The sequence below is a fragment of the Oncorhynchus masou genome, chromosome 31 (genome assembly GCF_036934945.1).
Source record: "Oncorhynchus masou masou isolate Uvic2021 chromosome 31, UVic_Omas_1.1, whole genome shotgun sequence".
NCBI classification, from domain to species: Eukaryota; Metazoa; Chordata; class Actinopteri; order Salmoniformes; family Salmonidae; genus Oncorhynchus; species Oncorhynchus masou.
This window is the reverse complement of record NC_088242.1, coordinates 36,109,267-36,116,495: the sequence shown is the minus strand read 5'-3', so window position 1 is coordinate 36,116,495 and position 7,229 is coordinate 36,109,267. Positions and strand designations below refer to the sequence as shown.

General features: G+C 45.2%; 1 pseudogene; it reads right to left on the bottom strand.

Annotated features, from left to right (window-relative positions):
* Positions 1-869: 869 nt before the first annotated feature.
* On the bottom strand, positions 870-921 carry LOC135525380 (U7 small nuclear RNA; annotated as a pseudogene).
* Positions 922-7,229: the final 6,308 nt, after the last annotated feature.

Genomic DNA, 7,229 nt, shown 5'->3' with positions numbered 1-7,229 from the left:
AATGATTCCACATCCATGCTCTTTCCGCCGTAAGCCGCACAGACATAGAAGAGTGCAATAAATGCTTTGAGTTCGTCCATAGACGTGTCCCACTTACTGTTTCCTTTTCTTGTGCGCATGTGTGACAGTTTAATCACCGATGTGCTGCAACATCTGCTTGTCACATAAACAAAGAGTGCACTCGCAATTTATCTTGTTGTGTGAGGTGTAGGGCCTGCTCTCTCTGTGAGAATATTCTGGGAAGGCTGCGCTCTCGTCACTATTTTCTACCCAAACTGTGCCATCCCTCCCAGACTCCCGTGTCACTGTGGCTGTTGGGATCACTGTCTCAGTTGGCTCTGTTCTATAGTTTCTGTGGCGAGGCTCAGGCATCAGAGGCGCAGGCTCGAAGTCAACATCAGAATGAGATGAAGATTCGTCATCAGCAACCTCGATTTTAAGATCAATCTCTGATCCTCCATCCGACTCCTCCATCCGTAAATGAATAATGTTTCAAATAAAAGCAGAATCTAATTCATGTTAATAAACTACCCACATTTAAAAAAAATGTTCGTTATATTATGGTATAAATACTATAATATTAACTGTAGTGCTTTGTTGACTTTTCTGTAGTATTTAATGTAATATGTACTGTACTATACTGCAATATTTACAGTTAACTAGTATAAATACTGTATTAAAATAAAACTGTAGTATGTGCTATAGTAATTGTGTTTTGTAGATTGTAATGTACTGTACTATACTGTAGTATTTACTGTAGCGTTTTTGCCAACTGTAGTATACTATAGCAGTTATTTTAGTGTTTTTGCAAACATTACTGTAGTATTTACTATGTTTTTTTTAATTTTATTATCTTTGACATAGAAGTAGAGGCTTTCACCTTGGTGAAAACTACTGGAGAAATACTAAAAGAGCACACTTTCCATCTGTTGGTCGGTAGGACTTGGGTCTGAAATGGTAGTTCAGAGCTTCTGCTCTTTTCTGTAACTTGTAGGGAACACAATATATGGTCTATCCTTGGCATGTAGGTTTCTCACTTATGGGTGGGCAAATTGTGATATGGGGGAGTGGAATGGGCAGCGTATATGCAATTAGTAGTGTTTTTTCAGACATTACTGTGGAATTTATAATTGTTTTTTTGCGGATAGTACTGTAGTATTTACTGTACTATTCTACAGTATACTACAACATTCTATAGTAAGTTCTACACATGATCGAGGTATACTACAGTGTGTAGTACTACAGCGTGCAGTATAGCATTCTACAGTATACTATAGTTTACTATGTTTACTATGGAATTATATAGTAAGTACTGTAGTATTCTATAGTAAACTGTAGTATTTGTTTATGTGGGTAACCAATCATTGTTTAGGACAGCCATTTTTGTCATATGATAATGGTATTTGGTCATATGATTATGAGAGGGTAAAGGACAGGCAGTAGAGAGGGCAAACAGATCATCAGGTGAGATGTTGAGTTATAAGGCACTATCATTTCAACTCATCTTTGCTGACTGTATCCCACTGCTATGACACATTTTGTTGCCTACATTCTGATTCAATTTGGTTGTCAAGGAAGGGGTCAGAGACAGTCAGCAGAGAGAGCGAGAGCACTGCTCATGCTGACACAGTTGAAAGTAATGCCCCTGGACACCCCTAGAAGGATGTTGACACTGGATCCCATTCACTCAGAACCCCCTAATATGCAACACTGGGGAATCAAATCAAATCGATGTTTATTTGTCACATGCGCCAAATACAACAGGTTAGAACTTACAGTGAAATGCTTACCTACAAGCCCTTAACCAACAATGCAGTTTTAAGAAAGATGAAGTGTTAAGAAAGTATTTACCAAATATCGTTGTTTATTTACAACTAATTGAGTCATTGCATCATATGTGGTAATGTATTTTCAGTGTTGTCAAATGGAAATTACTACTAAGACTGAGAGACAACAGAAAGAAGATAATTTCTTTGATTCTTTCATGAAAGTGAAAATGGAGAAATTTGACTGAGGGTGATGAAGTAATTTAGAAGAGATTTTACCTGATATTAAACACATGGCAACAGTTACTTGGGAAAAACAATCTGATTGGGAAATCTGATCGCGGATGAACTATTTATCTAACGGCTCACTTTTTTCTCAACTCTGACAAAGTCCAGCATCTCACCTAAGAATGTAAAGTCTGTAATAGGTGCCATGGCACATGCACACACGTGCACGCACACATGCGCGAGCACACACACACGTATGCACACACACGTATGCACACACACACGTATACACACACACACACGCACACGCACACACACACACACACGCACGCACGCAAACACACACACACACACACACACACACACACACACACACACACACACACACACACACACACACACACACACACACACACGCACACAAATACACACACACAAACACACACACACACAGTAAATGAAAGATGAGCATGCGGATGAGATTCCTCCATTAATGGCAAATGGTCTTGTTTTTGTCTGGCGAAGCTACAAAGTCCATTAAGATCATTCACCCTTTGGTATGACAGGGCCCCACCAGAGCCCAATTGGTGCAATGTAATGATGATAGTTTTACACGTAAGGGCCCTGTCTTTCAGAACCAGGCTGGGTAGTCTGGATACTCTCACCAGGACCAAAGAAAGGCACAGGACTCGTTGTCCTCAGGCAACAGAAAATATACATTAAATTGTTTTGCGTGTTTAAATTTGTACTTGTGTACGAGCCTCGAATGAAACATATTTGCAACTATATTTCTATACATATTTTCTACTATATTTCACTTAGTAAATGTTCAGAACAAAATCTGATTTTTAGGTATTTTAGTACCTTTATTGCACCGCGTTTCCCTGAAGAAACAAACAAATGTCTGGGTGTGGGGGGTAAACCATTTTTTTTTACAATTATTGACACATTATCAGAAAAACAAAATTGTGGGAAAAAATTGATGGATTATTTATTTAATGAAAAACCTATATGTTTGCAGTAGAGGCTTACGACACGCATGTCTCTCTGATCGCACCGAGGCTAACATTTGCGACTAATGCTGGTCTTTGGAAAGTGAGTAGAGGACAGATTAAGCAATGCTATGAGTTCTATGCTCAGGTAAAATACAGTTTGGAAGCTAAGTGAGTGAGTGAGTTTGTAAGGTCAGTCATGAGAGAGAGAAGGCGAAAGAGACCTCTCTGAGGGAGGGAGTTGACCCCTAAAGGAACCCCAGATTACCCTGCTAAAGTTCTGAGTTTAAGGTCTCAATTACTGTTGCTGGCACGGCAGGCTGCAAATCTGATACATTAGATGAAACGATAAACCATAATCCGAGGACCACACAGAGGCAGAGGGAGAAAGAGAGAGAGAGGGAGTAAGAAGCTTGTAGATCTCATAGTTGTTTAATTTATTCTTCCATCACCTAATGTACCTGCATGTACTTGATATTTTAGAATACACCGGTGTGTGTTCATGCCTGTGTGTGCAGCCAGGTCACCCGTGAAACAAGTCAGTATTCGACGTCCACCCAAGTCTGAATACTTTGGAAGATGACAAGGAAACTGTGTGAGAGAGAGAGAGCTTGCGTGCGTGTGTGTTTGTGTTATCATGATTATTATTATCATTATCATTATTATTATACTGAACAAAAATATAAATGCAACATGCAACAATTTTAAATCATTTACTGAGTTACAGTTCGTATAAGGAAATCAGTCATTTGAAATAAATAAATTAGGCCCTAATCTATGGACTTCACATGACAAGGCAGGGGCGCAGCCATGGTGGCCCTTGGAGGGCATAGGCCCACCCACTGGGGATCCAGAACCTGCCAAACAGAATGAGTTATTCCCCACAAAAGGGCTTTAATACAGACAGAAATACTCCTCCATTTCATCAGCTGTCAGGGTGGCTGGTCTCAGACAATCTCGCAGGTGAAGAAGCCGGATGTGGAGGTCCTGGGCTGGCGTGGTTACACATGGTCTGCGGTTGTGAGGCCAGTTGGACATACTGCCAAATTGGTAGAGAAATGAACATTACATTATCTGGTAACAGCTCTGGTGGACATTCCTGCAGTCAGCATGCCATATATTTTTTTACATTTTTGTTCAGAATATATCCTCAGGGTGGGTGGGTTTAGAGTTATGAAATATTGGTGAGTAGAGGGGCGGGTTGAATAAAAGAGTGAAAACAATGCATGACAAAATAAATCCATGAATGTATAAATATTGCTCAATTCATATCAAAAGGCTACATTTCATTGTTATGTACTTGAGTGAAGACCCAAAAGCGGTTTTAACAGAAAACAGAGTTCTTTAATGAAAAAACAGGAATGGCATAAATCCTCTTCCGACGTTGTATAGTGCAGGATGCACCTGCCAGGCCGACTCCGACAGGATAGGACAAGGTGGAAGCAAACGAGACGATAGCTTGCTTCTGGCATGAAAAACACAAACAAGAATCTGACACTGAAAGTAGCAGGAACAGAGAGAGAAATAGAGACCTAATCAGAGGAGAAAGAGAGAACAGGTGGGAAAGGATGAATGAGCTAGTTAGGGAGGGATGTAGAACAGCTGAAGAAGGAGAGACAGAGAAGGTAACCTAATAAGACCAGCAGAGAGAGACAGAGTGAAGAGAAAGGACAGGAACAGACATAATAAGACATGACAGTACCCCCCCCCCCCCACTCACCGAGCGCCTCCTGGCGCACTCGAGGAGGAAACCTGGCGGCAACGGAGGAAATCATCGATCAGCGAACGGTCCAGCACGTCCCGAGAGGGAACCCAACTCCTCTCCTCAGGACCGTACCCCTCCCAATCCACTAGGTACTGATGACCACGGCCCCGAGGGCGCATGTCCAAAATCTTACGAACCCTGTAGATAGGTGCGCCCTCGACAAGGATGGGGGGAGGGACGAGCGGGGGCGCGAAGAACGGGCTTAACACAGGAGACATGGAAGACCGGGTGAACGCGACGAAGATAGCGCGGGAGAAGAAGTCGCACTGCGACAGGATTAATGACCTGAGAAATACGGAACGGACCAATGAACCGCGGGGCCAACTTGCGAGAAGCTGTCTTAAGGGGAAGGTTCTGAGTGGAGAGCCATACTCTCTGACCGCAACAATATCTAGGACTCTTGGTCCTACGCTATTAGCGGCCCTCACAGTCTGCGCCCTATTACGGCAAAGTGCCGACCTGACCCCCTTCCAGGTGCGCTCGCAACGCTGGACAAAAGCCTGAGCGGAGGGGACGCAGGACTCGGCGAGCTGAGATGAGAACAGCGGAGGCTGGTACCCGAGGCTACTCTGAAAAGGAGATAGACCGGTAGCAGACGAAGGAAGCGAGTTGTGGGCGTACTCTGCCCAGGGGAGCTGTTCTGACCAAGACGCAGGGTTACGAAAAGAAAGACTGCGTAAAATGCGACCAACAGTCTGATTGGCCCGTTGGCTTGACCGTTAGACTGGGGATGAAAGCCGGACGAGAGACTGACGGAAGCCCCAATCAAACGGCAAAACTCCCTCCAAAATTGAGACGTGAACTGCGGGCCTCTGTCTGAAACGACGTCTGACGGAAGGCCATGAATTCGGAAAACATTCTCGATAATGATCTGAGCCGTCTCCTTAGCAGAAGGGAGCTTAGCGAGAGGAATGAAATGAGCCGCCTTAGAGAATCTATCGACAACCGTAAGAATAACTGTCTTCCCGCTGATGAAGGCAGTCCGGTGATAAAATCTAAAGCGATGTGAGACCACGGTCGAGAGGGAATGGGAAGCGGTCTGAGACGGCCGGCAGGAGGAGAGTTCCCAGATTTAGTCTGCGCGCAGACCGAACAAGCAGCGACAAATCGACGCGCGTCACGTTCCCGAGTGGGCCACCAGAAACGCTGGCGAATGGAAGCGAGCGTACCCCGAACGCCGGGGTGGCCGGCTAACTTGGCAGAGTGGGCCCACTGAAGAACGGCCGGACGAGTAGGAACGGGAACGAACAGAAGGTTCCTAGGACAAGCTCGCGGCGACGGAGTGTGAGCGAGTGCTTGCTTTACCTGCCTCTCAATTCCCCAGACAGTCAACCCGACAACACGCCCTCAGGGAGAATCCCTCGGGGTCGGTGGAGACCTCAGAAGAACTGAAGAGACGAGATAAAGCATCAGGTTTGGTGTTTTTGAGCCCGGACGATAAGAAATAACAAACTCGAAACGAGCGAAAAACAGAGCCCAACGAGCCTGACGCGCATTAAGTCGTTTGGCTGAACGGATGTACTCAAGGTTCCTATGGTCAGTCCAAACGACAAAAGGAACGGTCGCCCCCTCCAACCACTGTCGCCATTCGCCTAGGGCTAAGCGGATGGCGAGCAGTTCGATTACCAACATCATAGTTACGTTCTGACGGCGATAAGCGATGAGAGAAAAACGCGCAAGGATGGACCTTGCCGTCAGAGAGAGCGCTGAGAAAGAATGGCTCCCACGCCCACCTCTGACGCGTCAACCTCAACAACAAACTGTCTAGAGATGTCAGGTGTAACAAGAATAGGTGCGGATGTAAAACGATTCTTAAGAAGATCAAAAGCTCCCTGGGCGGAAACGGACCACTTAAAGCACGTCTTAACAGAAGTAAGGGCTGTGAGGGGAGCTGCCACCTGACCGAAATTACGGATGAAACGACGATAGAAATTAGCGAAGCCCAGAAAGCGCTGCAGCTCGACGCGTGACTTAGGAACGGGCCAATCAATGACAGCCTGGACCTTAGCGGGATCCATCTTAATGCCCTCAGCGGAAATAACGGAACCGAGAAAAGGGACAGAGGCGGCATGAAAAGTGCACTTCTCAGCCTTCACATAAAGACAGTTCTCCAAAAGGCGCTGGAGGACGCGTCGCACGTGCTGAACATGAATCGGGAGAGACGGTGAAAAAATCAGGATATCGTCCATGTAAACGAAAACAAAAATGTTCAGCATGTCTCTCAGGACGTCGTTAACTAGTGCCTGAAAGACAGCTGGAGCGTTAACGAGGCCGAAAGGAAGAACCCGGTATTCAAAGTGCCCTAACGGAGTGTTAAACGCCGTCTTCCACTCGTCCCCCTCCCTGATGCGCACGAGAAGGTAGGCGTTACGAAGGTCCAATTTGGTGAAAAACCTGGCTCCCTGCAGGATCTCGAAGGCTGAAGACATAAGAGGAAGCGGATAACGATTCTTAACTGTTATGTCATTCAGCCCTCGA